General features: G+C 43.9%; 1 protein-coding gene across 3 annotated transcripts in view; it reads left to right on the top strand.

Annotated features, from left to right (window-relative positions):
• stx17 (syntaxin 17) overlaps positions 1-14,801 on the top strand; it is an 85,203-nt gene that overhangs the window by 44,322 nt on the left and 26,080 nt on the right. The window lies entirely within an intron of this gene.

The raw sequence follows: 14,801 nt of genomic DNA, 5'->3' as shown, positions 1-14,801 counted from the left end.
TCTCAGCATCTACCCTGTCAAGAATTTTAAATGTTTCAATAAGATGGCATCTCAATCTTCTAAATTCCACAGAGAAAAGGTCAAGTCTACTTGATCTCTGCTCTTAGGGTAGTCCTCTCATCCCATGATTTAGACTAATGAATCTTTGTTGAATCCACAGAAGGCAAGTCTAACCCGCTTAGGTAAGGAGACTAAGTACTCCCAAGTGTAGCCTCACCAAGGTCCTATTTAACTGCAGCAAGGCTTTGTTATTGTACTCCAAACCCTTTGCAATAAAGGGTAACATACCATTTGCCTTCCTAATTAATTGCTGTCTTTGCATGTTAACTTTCTTGATTCATGTACAAAGGCACCAAAATTCCTTCTGAATACCAACATCTCACTTTTTGAAAGATATTCTGCCTTTCCATTGTTTCTACCAAAGTGGATAATTTCATGTCTGTTTTTCTACTTTACGTATGACTAAAGACAGACAGGACGGCATGGTGGCGCAGTGTTAGCACTGTTGCCTCACAGCACCAGTTCAAATTCAATTCCAGCCTTGGATAACTGTGTGGAGTTTGTAGATTCTTTCTGTGTCTGCATGGGTTTCCTCCGGGTTTACCAGTTTCCCCCTACAGTCCAAAGATGTGCAGATTCGGGTGATTGACCATACTAAATTTCCCCTTAGTGTCCAAAAGGTTAGGTGGGGTTATAGGGATAGGGTGGGGGCTTGGGTTTAGGTAGGGTGATCTTTCAAAGGACTGGTACAGACTTGATGGGCCGAATGGCCTCCTTCTGCCCTGTAGAGATTTTATGATTCTATGACTAGTCCACATTTTTCTATTGGAAATGCAACAATCCTCTTCCTCCTTTTTCCTTCTGCTCTTTTAAAATAAGAAGGATTCTAGAAGTTGATCATAAATATATCCAGGTTTTTTAATAACTGTAAAGCTAAGTGCGTAATGTTTGTATTAGTACACTTTTTTGGTTTGCTGCATTTTGTAACTGCCAAAGTAACTTTTACATCAGTTTGAACAGTACAATGAATTTTATGGCTCTGTCTTACATTTTATTAATGGAATGCTATTTCAGAGAAAGCAAAGTCTCATAAAATGTTCTTTCGGAAGGCATTGCAGATTAGCATTGATGTGGTTTGTTTGGAATCTGGGTTTGGTCTGCTTGGATTTCTCAACTGTTAAGTACATTCCTGGGGGCGGCATGATGGCGCAGTGGTTAGCACTGCTGCCTCACTGCGCCGTAGACCCGGGTTTGATCCCAACCCAGGGTCACTATCAGTTTGGAGTTTTTATATTCTCCATGTGTCTACGTGGGTCTCATCCCCACAGCCCCTTGCTAAATTGCCCCTTAATTGGAATTTAAAAAAAAAACTACATTCTTCCCTGATTTCATCCGTGTAGGTAGGCTGGCTAGTTTCAGGCCATTAAACTCCAGTTGTGCCTCTGCACACAGTTTAGGATTCATGAGGTTTGACATTTGCTAGCTGGATGACCGAGGTGAAGATGGCCTTGGGTTTCCTGAATTCCTTTGATGCCTTTTGATGAAGTAATTTTATCTGATCTCATTTTGGCCACATCTCCCTGTGATGTGTGTAATAATACATTGGCTGAATTGACTGACTGACCCAATGTGTTTGAGAATAAGAAAACTGTCCAGGATAAACAAGACTGACAGCCATATAAATTATGCATTTATTCAACTATTAATTGGGCCCATTATCTAATGGGAGCTTTTGTAATCGTCCTCACAGTTCTTACCTTTGTGGAATAATAAGCATGATGTAAGCTTGTTGGGATGGATATCAGGCAAAAGAAGGAGACTATGAAGTACAAGAGCTCTGATTTACGTACTCTCTTATGCCTTATTTCTTTCTTTTGTGGAATTTGGAGCAGGTTGCCCATTTGATCCCTCTGCCAGGGAGAGTATGTGGAGCTGGAATGACTGAAAGTGGAGATATAAATTGTGCCTTCTGAACAAAGTGTAAACGTTTCATTTTAACATTCACATTTTATTTCAACATTTAAATCAGATTAATTTTGTTTAAAATCAGTCATAATTGAGAACTGCTTCCCAGCTTTAACCATTGATCAGTTTGAATTCTCAATTGCAGCCCTATGGGTAGCTAAATTGGCAGAACACTGGAAGTGAACTCTTTTAAAGTAGTTATGTGACCTCAAAGTTGAAAACCTTCAATAGAAATTAAGGAGACTTCTAAGTCGTTTGCACTTCAAACATTCAGGCATTTGCTGTTTTGATTAAAACACAGTTGGAACTTTTTTTTTGCAGATTTGTGTAACTTGCACATTTTAACACTAGAAACAATTAACTTATTTTTTTTGGGTGTGGGGCAGAATTGGACCTGTGTAGGTTTTAGTAATATCTTCATGTAACACGAGACATTTTTGACTACATTTTGAAAGATTTTCACAATCTTCATCAGCAATGACTGTTGCGGGGGCCAGAGAGGTTCATGTCACTGTTGCTGACATTTCTAGTTGACTAACTGCTGCGGCTTTGTTTTCACAAATAGTATCGAAACCACTGAGGTGGAGGTTATAACAAGTTATTGCCTATAACTGTCTGTGGTCTGTAGTAACAGTTATGCACTTTATATCTGTAACATACTCATGCTTTTGTAATTTTGCAAATATGTAATTGAACACGTCCATTGTATTTAATAATATTTACAAAGATCACTTAGTACAGAAAGTAAAGGGCTATTACAAGGAATAACCCAACAAGATGTATGATTATCCCAATCATTTCGAACAACCTCCCACCATGATTGTCAGGAGAGCAACATATGAGATCTTGAAATATTATTAAGCTGCTTTTTTTCCCACCATGTCAGAGGCCAGTATATTTTAACATAAGAAAAGTCAAGATGATGAAAGATCACTGAGCAGTTCCTCTAATAACTCAGCCTTCCCATTAGTTATATTTAGAGTTAGAAATTCATCTTGAGCAATGGTGCAAAGTGACACAGAAAATCCTCGTTTTGCTTGGTTTCGCCATTGTGTGCGAACCAACATTTTCCATGCTGAAATACAACACATCTCGCTACAAATCTCTGCTAAGTGATCTGAGTTGCAGCTCCTCATTGTGGCTTTCCACAACAACAATGACACTGGACTTTAATGTCATTGTGAAGAGATGTGACTAACTTAATTGTTTATGTTTATACGGGTGTGAAATATGGGGTACATTTGGTTTAATTATTTTAATGAATCATGATGATGGTATAATCATCAAAATAATAAAAAAAATCATGTTTATTTGTGCCAAAATCTTATCTTTATTTTAATTATTTGATTATTTGATATATATCGATTCTCCTAAAATTTGTTCCCGATTTATTCCATGCTTGGTTTCAATTTAGTTGGACTGCTCTAGTACTTGGTAATGCTATTTTGGTAATAGTTGCCCTGTGTACTATCTTTTCATATCCTGGGACATTGCCCGTCTCCAGGAATTGTTAGTGGCATCAGTAGAGATTTTAGGAACAAAGTTAATTGCCTGGACTTTCAAGAATTATCACATTGTCTAAGAGATCATGGATAGAGAAAATTAAATATCCTATTCTCAAAATATGTGTACAAGAGGGCAGCACGATGGTGCTGTGGGGCCGAGGTCACCGGTTCGATCCCGACTCTGGGTCACTGTCCATGTGGAGTTTGCACATTCTTCCCGTGTCTGCGTGGGTTTCGCCCCCACAATCCAAAAGATGTGCAGGGTAGGTGGATTGGCCACACTAAAATTGCCCCTAGTTGGAAAAAATGAATTGGGCACTCTAAATTTTTTTTTTTAAATGTGTACATTATTTGCTAATTTAGAATTATATCTCGAAATACTTCCTTTAAGATGTTTCAGTTATAAAATATTTACTTTCATTATGATATTGCTTTGTGTTTCATTTTGTGTTTTTGGTGGTTCTGCATAAGCTTATTCTTTCATCTTACAAGCTGGCGATAATTAGGTTTTCTGGTGGAGAAAATATGCTGTCAAGTGTTTTCCGTTTTCTACCTTGATTTTCAAATGAGTAACACTGCTAACTGCATTTCAAACCTGACTACTGTGGCATTTTTAACTGAAAACGTTGGAGGATTGGTGCTCAATATTTAGAAAAAACGAGAGTTGCTTCCTGGAGCTGCAGGGGGTGTTTCCTACAGTGTTGATCGCAAAAGTTCAGTGTTAGCAACAATTAATCATTTGGTTCAGTGAAAATACTGATAAAGGTAAACCTTTTTCAGAGGCTTATGATAACCAAAGCTTCAAATTTGTTTGGCGTAAAAGCAGTTTAAGTTCAGAAGTGTACCATAGGAGAGGTCAATTTATGCCAAGCAAGATTTTTTCCCTTGTTATGTTTTAATCTGGAGATGCTTTGTTTTTGCAATTTTCAGTAATCAGTAACAAAGAATACAGCACAGGAACAGGCCTTTCAACCCTCCAAGCCTGGACCAGTCATGATAGCACCCTTGTCCAAAACCCTCAGTACTTCCTTTTGCCGTATCCCTCTATACCCACCCCATCCATGTATTTGTCGAGATATCTTTTGAACACCGTTATTGTATCTGTTTTCACAACCTCCCCTGGCAGCACGTTCCAGGCACTCACCAACCTCTGTGTAAAAAAAACCTGCCTCGTACGTCTCCTCTAAACTTTGCCCCAGGGACCTTAAACCTATGCCCTCTGGTGACTGACCCCTCCACCCTGGGAAGGAGTGCCTGCCCATCCACTCTATCCGTGCCCCTCATAATCTTGTAGACCTCTATCAGATCACCCCTCAACCTCCGTCATTCTAATGAAAATAGTCTGAGTCTATTCAGCTGCTCTGCATAGCTAACACCATCCAGACCAGGCAACATCCTGGTAAACCTCCTCTGCACCCTCTCCAAAGCCTCCACATTATTCTGGTATTGTGGCGACCAGAATTGTGCGCAACATTCCTAGTGCTGCCGTACCAAGGCTCTATACAACTGTAGCATGACCTGCTAGTTTTTATACTCGATGCCTTATCCAATTCCGTATGCTTTCTTTATTACCATGTCCATATGTTTTGCCAAAGTCAGAGAGATCTGGGCCTGCAGGTCCACAGATCTCTCTGACTTTCTATATTCCTAAGAGTTTTGCCATTTGAGGTATATTTTCCCTCCATGTTGGACTGACCAAAATGCATTACCACACATTTGTTTGGATTAAACTCCATTTGCCATTTCTCTGCCCAAGTCTCCAAACTATCTATGGCCTGCTGTATCCTCTGACAATCCTCAACACTATCTGCCAACTTTGGTGTCATTGGTGAACTTCCTAATCAGACCAGCTACATTTTCCTCCAAATGATTTATGTATATTACAAACAACAGAGGCCCCAGCACAGATCCCTGTGGAACACCACTAGTCACAACCTTCCATTCAGAAAAACACCCTTCTACTTCTACCCTTTGCCTTCTGTGACCGAGCCAATTCTGTATCCATTTTACCACCTCACCTCTGATCCTGTGTGACTTCATCTTTTGTATCAGTCTGTCATGAGGCACCTTGTCAAAGGCTTTACTGAAGTCCATGCACCGCCCTCCCCTCATCGATCACATTTGTCACCACCTCAAAAAAACTCAAAGTTAGTGAGGCACGACCTCCCCTTCACTAAAGTGCAGAGGATACTGGAAGTCTGCAGAGGGATTTGGATAGGTTAAGTGAATGGGCTAGGGTCTGGCAGATGGAATACAATGTTGACAAATGTGAGGTTATCCATTTTGGTAGGAATAACAGCAAACGGGATTATTATTTAAACGATAAAATATTAAAGCATGCCGCTGTGCAGAGAGACTTGGGTGTGCTAGTGCAGGAGTCACAGAAGGTTGGTTTACAGGTGCAACAGGTGATTAAGGCGGCAAATGGAATTTTGTCCTTCATTGCTAGAGGGATGGAGTTTAAGACTAGGGAGGTTATGTTGCAATTGTATAAGGTGTTAGTGAGGCCACACCTGGAGTATTGTGTTCAGTTTTGGTCTCCTTACTTGAGAAAGGACGTACTGGCACTGGAGGGTGTGCAGAGGAGATTCACAAGGTTAATCCCAGAACTGAAGGGGTTGGATTATGAGGAGAGGTTGAGTAGACTGGGACTGTACTCGTTGGAATTTAGAAGGATGAGGGGGGATCTTAGAGAAACATTTAAAATTATGAAGGGAATAGATAGGATAGATGCGGGCAGGTTGTTTCCACTGGCGGGTGAAAGCAGAACTAGGGGACATAGCCTCAAAATAAGGGGGAGTAGATTTAGGACTGAGTTTAGGAGGAACTTCTTCACCCAAAGGGTTGTGAATCTATGGAATTCCTTGCCCAGTGAAGCAGTTGAGGCTCCTTCATTACATGTTTTTAAGGTAAAGATAGATAGTTTTTTGAAGAATAAAGGGATTAAGGGTTATGGTTTTCGGGCCGGAAAGTGGAGCTGAGTCCACAAAAGATCAGCCATGATCTCATTGAATGGTGGAGCAGGCTCGCGGGGCCAGATGGCCTACTCCTGCTCCTAGTTCTTATGTTATGTTCACAAAGCCATGGTGTCTATCGCTAGTGAGTCCATTTGCTTCCAATGGGTATAAATCCTGTTCCTGAGAATTCTCCCCAAAATTTGCCTACTACCGACGTGAGGCTCATTGGTCTATAGTTTCCTGGATTCTCCCTGCTACCTTTCTCAAATAGCGGTACCACATTAGCTATTCTCCAGTCCTCTGGGATCTCACCTGTAGCCAACGATACAAAGATGCCATTTAAGATCCCAGCAATTTCCTCCCTTGCTTTCCTCAGTATTTGGGGTACATCCCATCCGACCCAGGAAACTTATCGATCTTAATGTCTTTTAAGAGGCCCAATACCTCTTCCTTTTCGATGTCAACATGACCCAGACTGTCCACACACCCTACCCAAGAATCATCTTCCACAAAGTCCTTTTCTTTGATGAATACTTATGCAAAATACTCATTTAGTACCTTGGCCATTTCATGGATCATCATAGAATTTACAGTGCAGAAAGAGGCTATTTGGCCTATCGAGTCTGCACCGGCTCTTGGAAAGAGCACCCTACCCAAGGTCAACACTTCTACCCTAACCCCATAACCCAGTAACCCCACCCAACGCTAAGGGCAATTTTGGACACTAAGGGCAATTTATCATGGCCAATCCACCTAACCTGCACATCTTTGGACTGTGGGAGGAAACCGGAGCTCCCGGAGGAAACCCACGCACACACGGGGAGGATGTGCAGACTCCGCACAAACAGTGACCCAAGCCGGAATCGAACCGGGGACCCTGGAGCTGTGAAGCAATTGTGCTATCCACAATGCTACCATGCTGCCCTCTGGCTCAACACACCGATTCCCCCCACTGCCCTCAAGTGATCCAGCACTTTCTCTGACCACCCTCTTGCTTTTTAGGTATGAATAAAAAGCTTTGGAATTCACCTTAATCCTACTTGAAAAGAACTTTTCTTGACCCTTCCTAGCCCTCTTAATCTCCCACTTCAGTACCTTCCTACTTTCTTAATACTCTGCAAGGGCTCCAACTGTTCCCACCCTTCGAGACCGTACAAAAGCTTCCTTTTTCTTTTTGACGAGGTTCACAATATCCCTCGTTATCCAAGACTCCCTAAACTTCTCATACGTATCCTTGTTCTCTCAGGAATGTGACTTTCCTGAATCCTAATCAACCGTCGCTTGAAAGACTCCGACATATCCGATGTTGATTTGCCCCCCAACAGCCGCACCCAATCCAAATTCTTCAATTCCTGTTTAATGTTATCATAATTTGCCAATTCCCCAGTTTAGCACCTTCCCTCATCCCTATCCAAAAGTATCCTAAAACATACGGAATTGTGGTCACTACTCCCAAAATGTTCCCCTACTGAAACCTCAACCACCTGTCCAGGCTCATTCCCCAATACCAGGTCAAGTTCTGCCCCTTCCCTAGTTGGACTATCTACATATTGCATCAAGAAGTCTTCCTGCATACACCTTATAAACTCTGCCCCATCCAAGCACCTAGCACTAAGTGAGCCCCAGTCAATATAGGGCAAATTAAAATCCCCGACCACAACAAAAGTGTTACTTTTGCACCTATTCAAAATTTCTCTACCTATCTGCTCCTCTATCTCTCGCACCTTCTAACCAAAAGTTGAAGGATATGTTTCTTGTCAGGCCCTGGCTATTTTTCTTTGAAAAGTTAATTCCTTTCATTGATCCTTTTTGAAAAAGGTCATGCAGGAAACCGTTAGTTTGTTCCATCACCCCCTGGTCGGACATATTTTAATACCATTTACCTCTTTTATATTTCCACCTGTATTTTATTTAATTCCCTATCTGCTGACAATAAAATGTTAATACTCTGCTTGGAATTGCTAAGGAGATCTGCCGATCAAGCCCAGATTTGAACTCGGGCTCCACTGAATTAAGAAAAGAATGTGTAGTCTATACCGGTAGCCAGGAATGAAACGATTGCTGATGCCACTCTTTCATAGTTCAGTAAATAGACCCATGGATTAGTCCAGTTGATGGTCCTTGCAATCCCTACTTTCTAATGCAGATGATGTGGAGATGCCGGCGTTGGACTCGGGTGAGCACAGTAAGAAGTCTTACAACGCCAGGTTAAAGTCCAACAGGTTTGTTTCAAACACTATAAGTTTCTGCTCGGCGATTCTGCGTTGTCGCACGTCCTGAACGCCGCCTTGGATTCAGCCTCTGATCTCCAGGTAAGCGTTCTCCAAGGCGGCCTTCAGGATGCGCGACAACGCAGAATCGCCGAGCAGAAACTTATAGCCAAGTTCCGCACACATGAGTACGGCCTCAACCCAGACCTCAGATTCATGTCAGATTACATTCATCCCCCACCATCTGACCTGGGCTTGCGAAATCCTACCAACTGTCCTGGTTTGAGGCAATTCACACCTCTTTAACCTGGGATTACCCCTATCTCTGGATCTGTAAAGACTTAATTACCTGCAAATGCTCGCATTCTAAGCATTGTCTGGCATCTTTGAATTTGTCTATAAAAATGTTTCTGGAACATACCTCTTCATTCACCTGAGGAAGGTGCAGTGCTCCGAAAGCTAGTATTTGAAACAAACCTGTTGGACTTTAACCTGGTGTTGTAAGACTTCTTATTATAATGCAGAGCATGAATGGGAGCTAGGCCCATGGTGTCTATCTGGGTTTCTCTTTTTTTAGATCTGTACAAGAGTGGCAGTAAGGTTGAAATGCTTTGTATTGAATCTGCCTTCTCCACTGCCGCGGTATTGTTTTCAGTTAGCAAACACCTGCCAACTCAACAATACTGAAAAATGTTGTTGAATTTATAAGGCCCTCCCCTGCTGATGTCACAGGACGGTGCAGGTTGAAAAATCGGCCACAGAGTTCGTGCAACTAATGTGAAGAGTGCCTGATTTTTTTAATGGTGACTGGGAGTCTGGAAAAGGAAGCCACACTGCTCGCAAGTGCAGATCTCCTATCAACACCTAAAGAAGTTCTCATGTTAAATTTTTAGATAAAGTTACACCCACAGTTCAAGTGTAGTGCAAAAACACAGGGTGCACAGAAATGCCAAGGCCTGGTATGAAAAGCACACTTACATAGGTTTTCATAAAATAACCCTGCTATGGTTTTATGTGACGTTTCTATATTTTGCTATCTGTTAATTGGTGTTACTGGTTGCGTTCTGAGTTTTGTTTGTTTATTTTTTTCCCTGCCAATACTTCATTATTGTGAACAGAAAATCCTGGAAATACACAACATCCATAAAGGAAAAATACAGTAACATCGTGCTTTTTGCTGATGTTTCAACACCAAAGTAAATAAATATGGAAAAAGTTCTATTGTAGAGTATGCACCTGAGACGTTAATGTCTTTTCCCTTTATGGATAGCTGCATGAGGTTTTAATTCTTACAAGCCATCCAGGAATAATCTGCTATGTTAGGCAGTCTACAGTGCACATCTCTATTGAATAAGTAACACTTTCTGTGGTTTCATAAGGGAAAACCATCATTTTTACTTTGGAAAGGAGTTGTCCGCTTGACAGGAGACACAAATTTCAAGGTTGACAGGGTCCCCTCAAATGCACAACATTTCACATGGGACTCTTGTGGACATCAGGATTTTTCACAACATGAACAGAAAGAGTTGGCACTCAACCAACTTTCAACTGCTGTATGATCACAGAAATATTATGCACATTATGGAAGCAGTTATAATTTCCTCATTGTGCAGCACTTCAAGGTTCCAACATTTTTAAAGAAAAAACAAGGTTAGATAGTAATTGGAGGACCAGGACTAAGCTGAGCCTACTGAAAAACTAACTATGTGTACTTTATGTAGTCTCTTAAGCATAACAAAATATCGAAAGGCACTTCACACTGAGCCAATCAGACAATAACAGACACCAAGACAAGGAAGGAAATATTAGGATGGGTGACCAAAAGTGGAGTTTAAGATGGGTCTTAAAAGAGGAGATGATGAAGAGAAGGAGAGCTTTAACAAAGGAATTCCAAAGTGAAGGACCCAGATTGTAGTATGTACGGTTGTCGATCATGATTTAATATGGAAGGGGACCCACAAGAAGCTGGAGTTTGATGAATGGAAAACTTTGAAAGGGATAGTGAGTTGCAACGGTAAAGGAGAGTGGATAGCCAAGGCAATAAAGGGATTTAAAAAATTCTGGGATAGGTTCTAGAACGGCATGTCTCCATCGAGAGACAGGAGCTAATGTAAGTCAGCAAGCATTGTCAAGTGAGATAGAATACACGATGGGATGACAGACAGCAAAGTTAAATAAGAGATGAAGTTTTATACAAGTTGTAGTTTAGAATGTGGAGGATGGGAAGTTGTCCAGAAGAGCTTTAGAACAGTCAGGTGACAGAAAGACAATTCTTTAGCAGCTGTTTGCTGTTCCATGGCTACCAGATGCACTGGGAAGAAAAATATGCCAAACAATACGGGCAGCACGGTGGCACAGAGGTGAGCACTGCTGCCTCACAGCGCCAGGGATCAATTCCGGCCTCGGGTGACTGTGTGGAGCTTGCAGGTTCTCCACGTGTCTGCGTGGGTTTCCTCCGGGTGCTCATGGTTCCTCCCACAGTCGAAAGGTGTGCACGTTAGGTACATTGGCCATGCTAAATTGCCCCTTACTGGCCAAAGATGTGCAGGTTAGATGGGGCTGCGGGTAGGGCAGGGGAGTAGGCCTGGGTAGGTTGCTCTTTCAGAGGGTTGGTGCAGACTCGATGGGCTGAAACAAAGCCATCCTCTCTTGGTGCACCTCTGCAATGTATCACCATCAAAGTGAGCTGCACTGTCCATTCAACTTTGAGCATTTAATCCGTCGATTTGCGGGGATCGGGGCTTTTCTTGTGTGAAAATGTAAAACGTTGAAAATTGGAATAAAAATACTTTAAAACAAATCCCACATTAGAACCCAACTATTTATATTTTATAAAACTGAGGAAATGTTTGTAATTTTTAATAATCTTTATTGGTGTCACAAGTAGTCTTACATTAACATTGCAATGAAGTTACTGTGAAAAGTCCCGAGTCGCCATACTCTGGCGCCTGTTTGGGTACACTGAAGGAGAATTCAGATGTTCAATTCACCTAGCAACCATGTTTTTCGGGACTTTGTGGGAGGAAACAGGAGCACCCGGAGGAAACCCACGCAGACTCGGGGAGAACGTGCAGACTCCACACAGACAGTGACAGGGAATCGAACCTGGGTCCCTGGCACTTTGAAGCAACAGTACTAACCACTGTGGTACGTGGGGGACCTGGACCTGGACTTCCTGACAAAGAGGAAGGAGTTGCAGGTGAGTTTTGACCTATTGTCCATGGGGAAAGTGGTGCATAAGTTAAGAAGGGCGAAGGGGGGCAGCACGGTGGCGCAGTGGGTTAGCCCTGATGCCTCACGGCGCCGAGGTCCCAGGTTCAATCCCGGCTCTGGGTCACTGTCCGTGTGGAATTTGCACATTCTCCCCGTGTTTGCGTGGGTTTCGCCCCCACAACCCAAAGGTGTGCAGGGTAGGTGGATTGGCCATGCTAAATTGCCCCTTAATTGGAAAAAATTAATTGGGTACTCTAAATTTATTTAAAAAAAAGAAGAGCGAAGGGGGCTATTTATGAGTAGAGGCAGAGCGTTTGCTGGCAGGTCAGCTCCATAGGAAGGGCGCGTGAGGGAGATAGTTCGGGTGTGGGACAAGACGGGGAGCTAGTGGTGGCTCCGGAACAGATTACTAAGGTGTTCGAGGAATTCTATATGGACTTATATAAGTCAGAGCCACCAGAGGAGGAGTAGGAAATGAGGGAGTTTTTAGGTGGGCTAGAGTGCCCGGGTTTGCGAGCAGCATGGTGGCAGAGTGGTTGCTGCCTCGCGGCGCTGAGGACCCGTGTTCGTTCCCGGCCCCAGGTCACTGTCTGTGTGGAGTTTGCATTCTCCCCGTGTCTGCGTGGGTCTCACACCCACAACCAAAAGATGTGCAGAGTAGGTGAATTGGCCACGCTAAATTGCCCCTTAGTTGGAAAAAAAATTATTGGACACCTAAATTTATATACAAAAAATTAGATTGCCTGTGTTTGGGTGAGACGGAAAGAGCAGTGTGGAGGTGAAGGTGGCGATTGGGAGGATGCAGGGAAGGCAGCGGGACCCGATGGGTTCCTGGTCGAATTTTATAAAAACTTTAAGGGAAGGCTGGTTGATGATGGCAATGTTTGAGGATGCGATGGACAGCGATGCCTTACCGGAAACGATGGGCCGAGCCTCCATCTGGTTGTTGCTTAAGAAGAACAAGGATCTGATGGAGTGTGGATCATATCGGCCCATATCTTTGCTGAATGTAGATGACAAGATATTGGCAAACGTGTTGGCGTTAATGCTGGAGGCGTGCCTTCCAAAGGTGATTGGGGAAGACCAGACTAGACAGTTGGCCTTGAAGGTAAGGAAGCTGTTGAATGTGCTCCTTTCTCCAGCAGAGTGAAGAAGACGGAGGTGATGGCGTTGGATGCGGAGAAGGCGGTTGATCGGGAGAAGTGGAGTTATTTCATGGTGGCATTGGAGAAATTTGTGATTGGGCCGAAGTTTGTAACGTGGGTGCAGTTATATAAGGAACCGATGGCACGTGTGCGCACAAATAACATGAACTCAGGGTATTTTGTGTTGCACCAGGGTACGAGGCAGGGATGCCCCGTGTCCCCTTTTCTGTTTGCATTGGCTATAGAGCCTTTGGCCATTGCATTGAGAAGCTTGGGGTTGTGGAAGGGGAGTGTGATGACTTGTGCAGATGACTTCTTACTATATATGTTGGAGCCGAGTTCTTAGGTGGGGAGTATAATGGGGTTGCTTCAAAGATTTGGGATGTTTTCAGGGTATAAATTGAATTTAGGGAAATATGAGTACTTTGTGGTCTCCCCTCTTGGTGGGGGTGGGGCGCTGCCATTTCTGGCGGCATCTCACTTTAAGAATTTGGGGGTGCAGGTGGCCCAGGGTTCGGTAGGGCTATGGAAGTTTAATTTCACTTGCTTGGTGGGGAGGGTGAAGGCTGACTTGCTGAGGTGGGACAATCTCCCTCGGTGGTTGGCGGGCCGGGTACAGGCAGTGGAGATGAATGTGTTGCCACGATTCTTGTTTTTGTTCAATGCCTGCCATTTTTTTGCCAAAGCCACTTTTTAGGAGGGTGGACAGTCTGATCTCCTCGTTTGTCTGGGCTGGAAGGGGGCTAGTATGAGGAAGGTGATACTTCAGAGAGGGACGGTAGGCGGGAGGGTTAAGCCTCCCAAATTTGATGTATAACTATTGGGCGGCATATGCAGAGAAGATTTGGGAATGGAACAGGGAGGGGGATGCTTTGTGGGTGAGGATGGAGGCGGACTCTTGCAGGGGGTCGGGGTTATGGGTGCTGGCAACGGTGCCGCTCCCGATGGCCCCAGGGAAGTGTTCGGTGAGTCCGGTGGTGGTGGCCATGTTGAGGATCTGGATACAGTTCGGCAGGATTGCTGGTTGGGAGCTGGGTTAGGGGGAACCATGGGTTCGAGCCAGGGAGGATGGATGCAAGATTCCGGGGATGGGAAGAGAGGGTGATTAAGGAAATTAAGAATTTGTTTCTGGGAGAGCGATTTGTGAGTTTGGAGGAGTTGGGTGAGAAGTTTGTGCTGGCGCGGGGAGAAAGATTTAGGTCTATGCAGGTACGGGACTTCATGAGGAAGGTCTTCCCAACCTTTCAGATAGCGCCTGACTCATCATTGCTGGAGGCAGTGCTGTCAGCGGGGGAGTTGGAGAGAAGGATCGTCTCGATGATTTACGGGAGCATTTTGGAGGAGGACATGGTGCCCATGGAGGGGGTTAAGGTGAAGTGGAAGGAAGAGTTGGGGGTGTGCTGGAGGAGGTTCTGTGGTGCGAGGTGCTGCGGAGGGTAAATGCTTCTACTTCACGTGCTAGGCTGGGGCTGATACTGTTGAAGGTAGTATACAGGGCGCACTTTACAATGTCTAGGATGAGCAGGCTGCTTGAAGGGGTGGAGGATATCTGTGGGCGATGTGGGAGGGGCCCTGTGAACCACGTTCATATGTTTTGGTCCTGCCCGAAGCTGGAAAGGTTTTGAAGGACAGTGTTCAGCACCATTTCGGGCGTCTTACATGTGGACGTAGAACCTAGTCCCCCACAAGCTATATTTGGGGTATCGGATCGGCCAGAGCTGTAGGCAGGTGCGGGGGCAGATGTTTTAGCCTTTACCATAGCTGATTGCTCATAGGCGGGTTTTGTTGGGTAGAGGTCACCTTCTC

The sequence above is a fragment of the Scyliorhinus canicula genome, chromosome 5 (genome assembly GCF_902713615.1).
Source record: "Scyliorhinus canicula chromosome 5, sScyCan1.1, whole genome shotgun sequence".
Classification (NCBI taxonomy): domain Eukaryota; kingdom Metazoa; phylum Chordata; class Chondrichthyes; order Carcharhiniformes; family Scyliorhinidae; genus Scyliorhinus; species Scyliorhinus canicula.
Note: the sequence above shows the minus strand (reverse complement) of the source record. Positions and strands in the feature narration are given on the sequence as shown.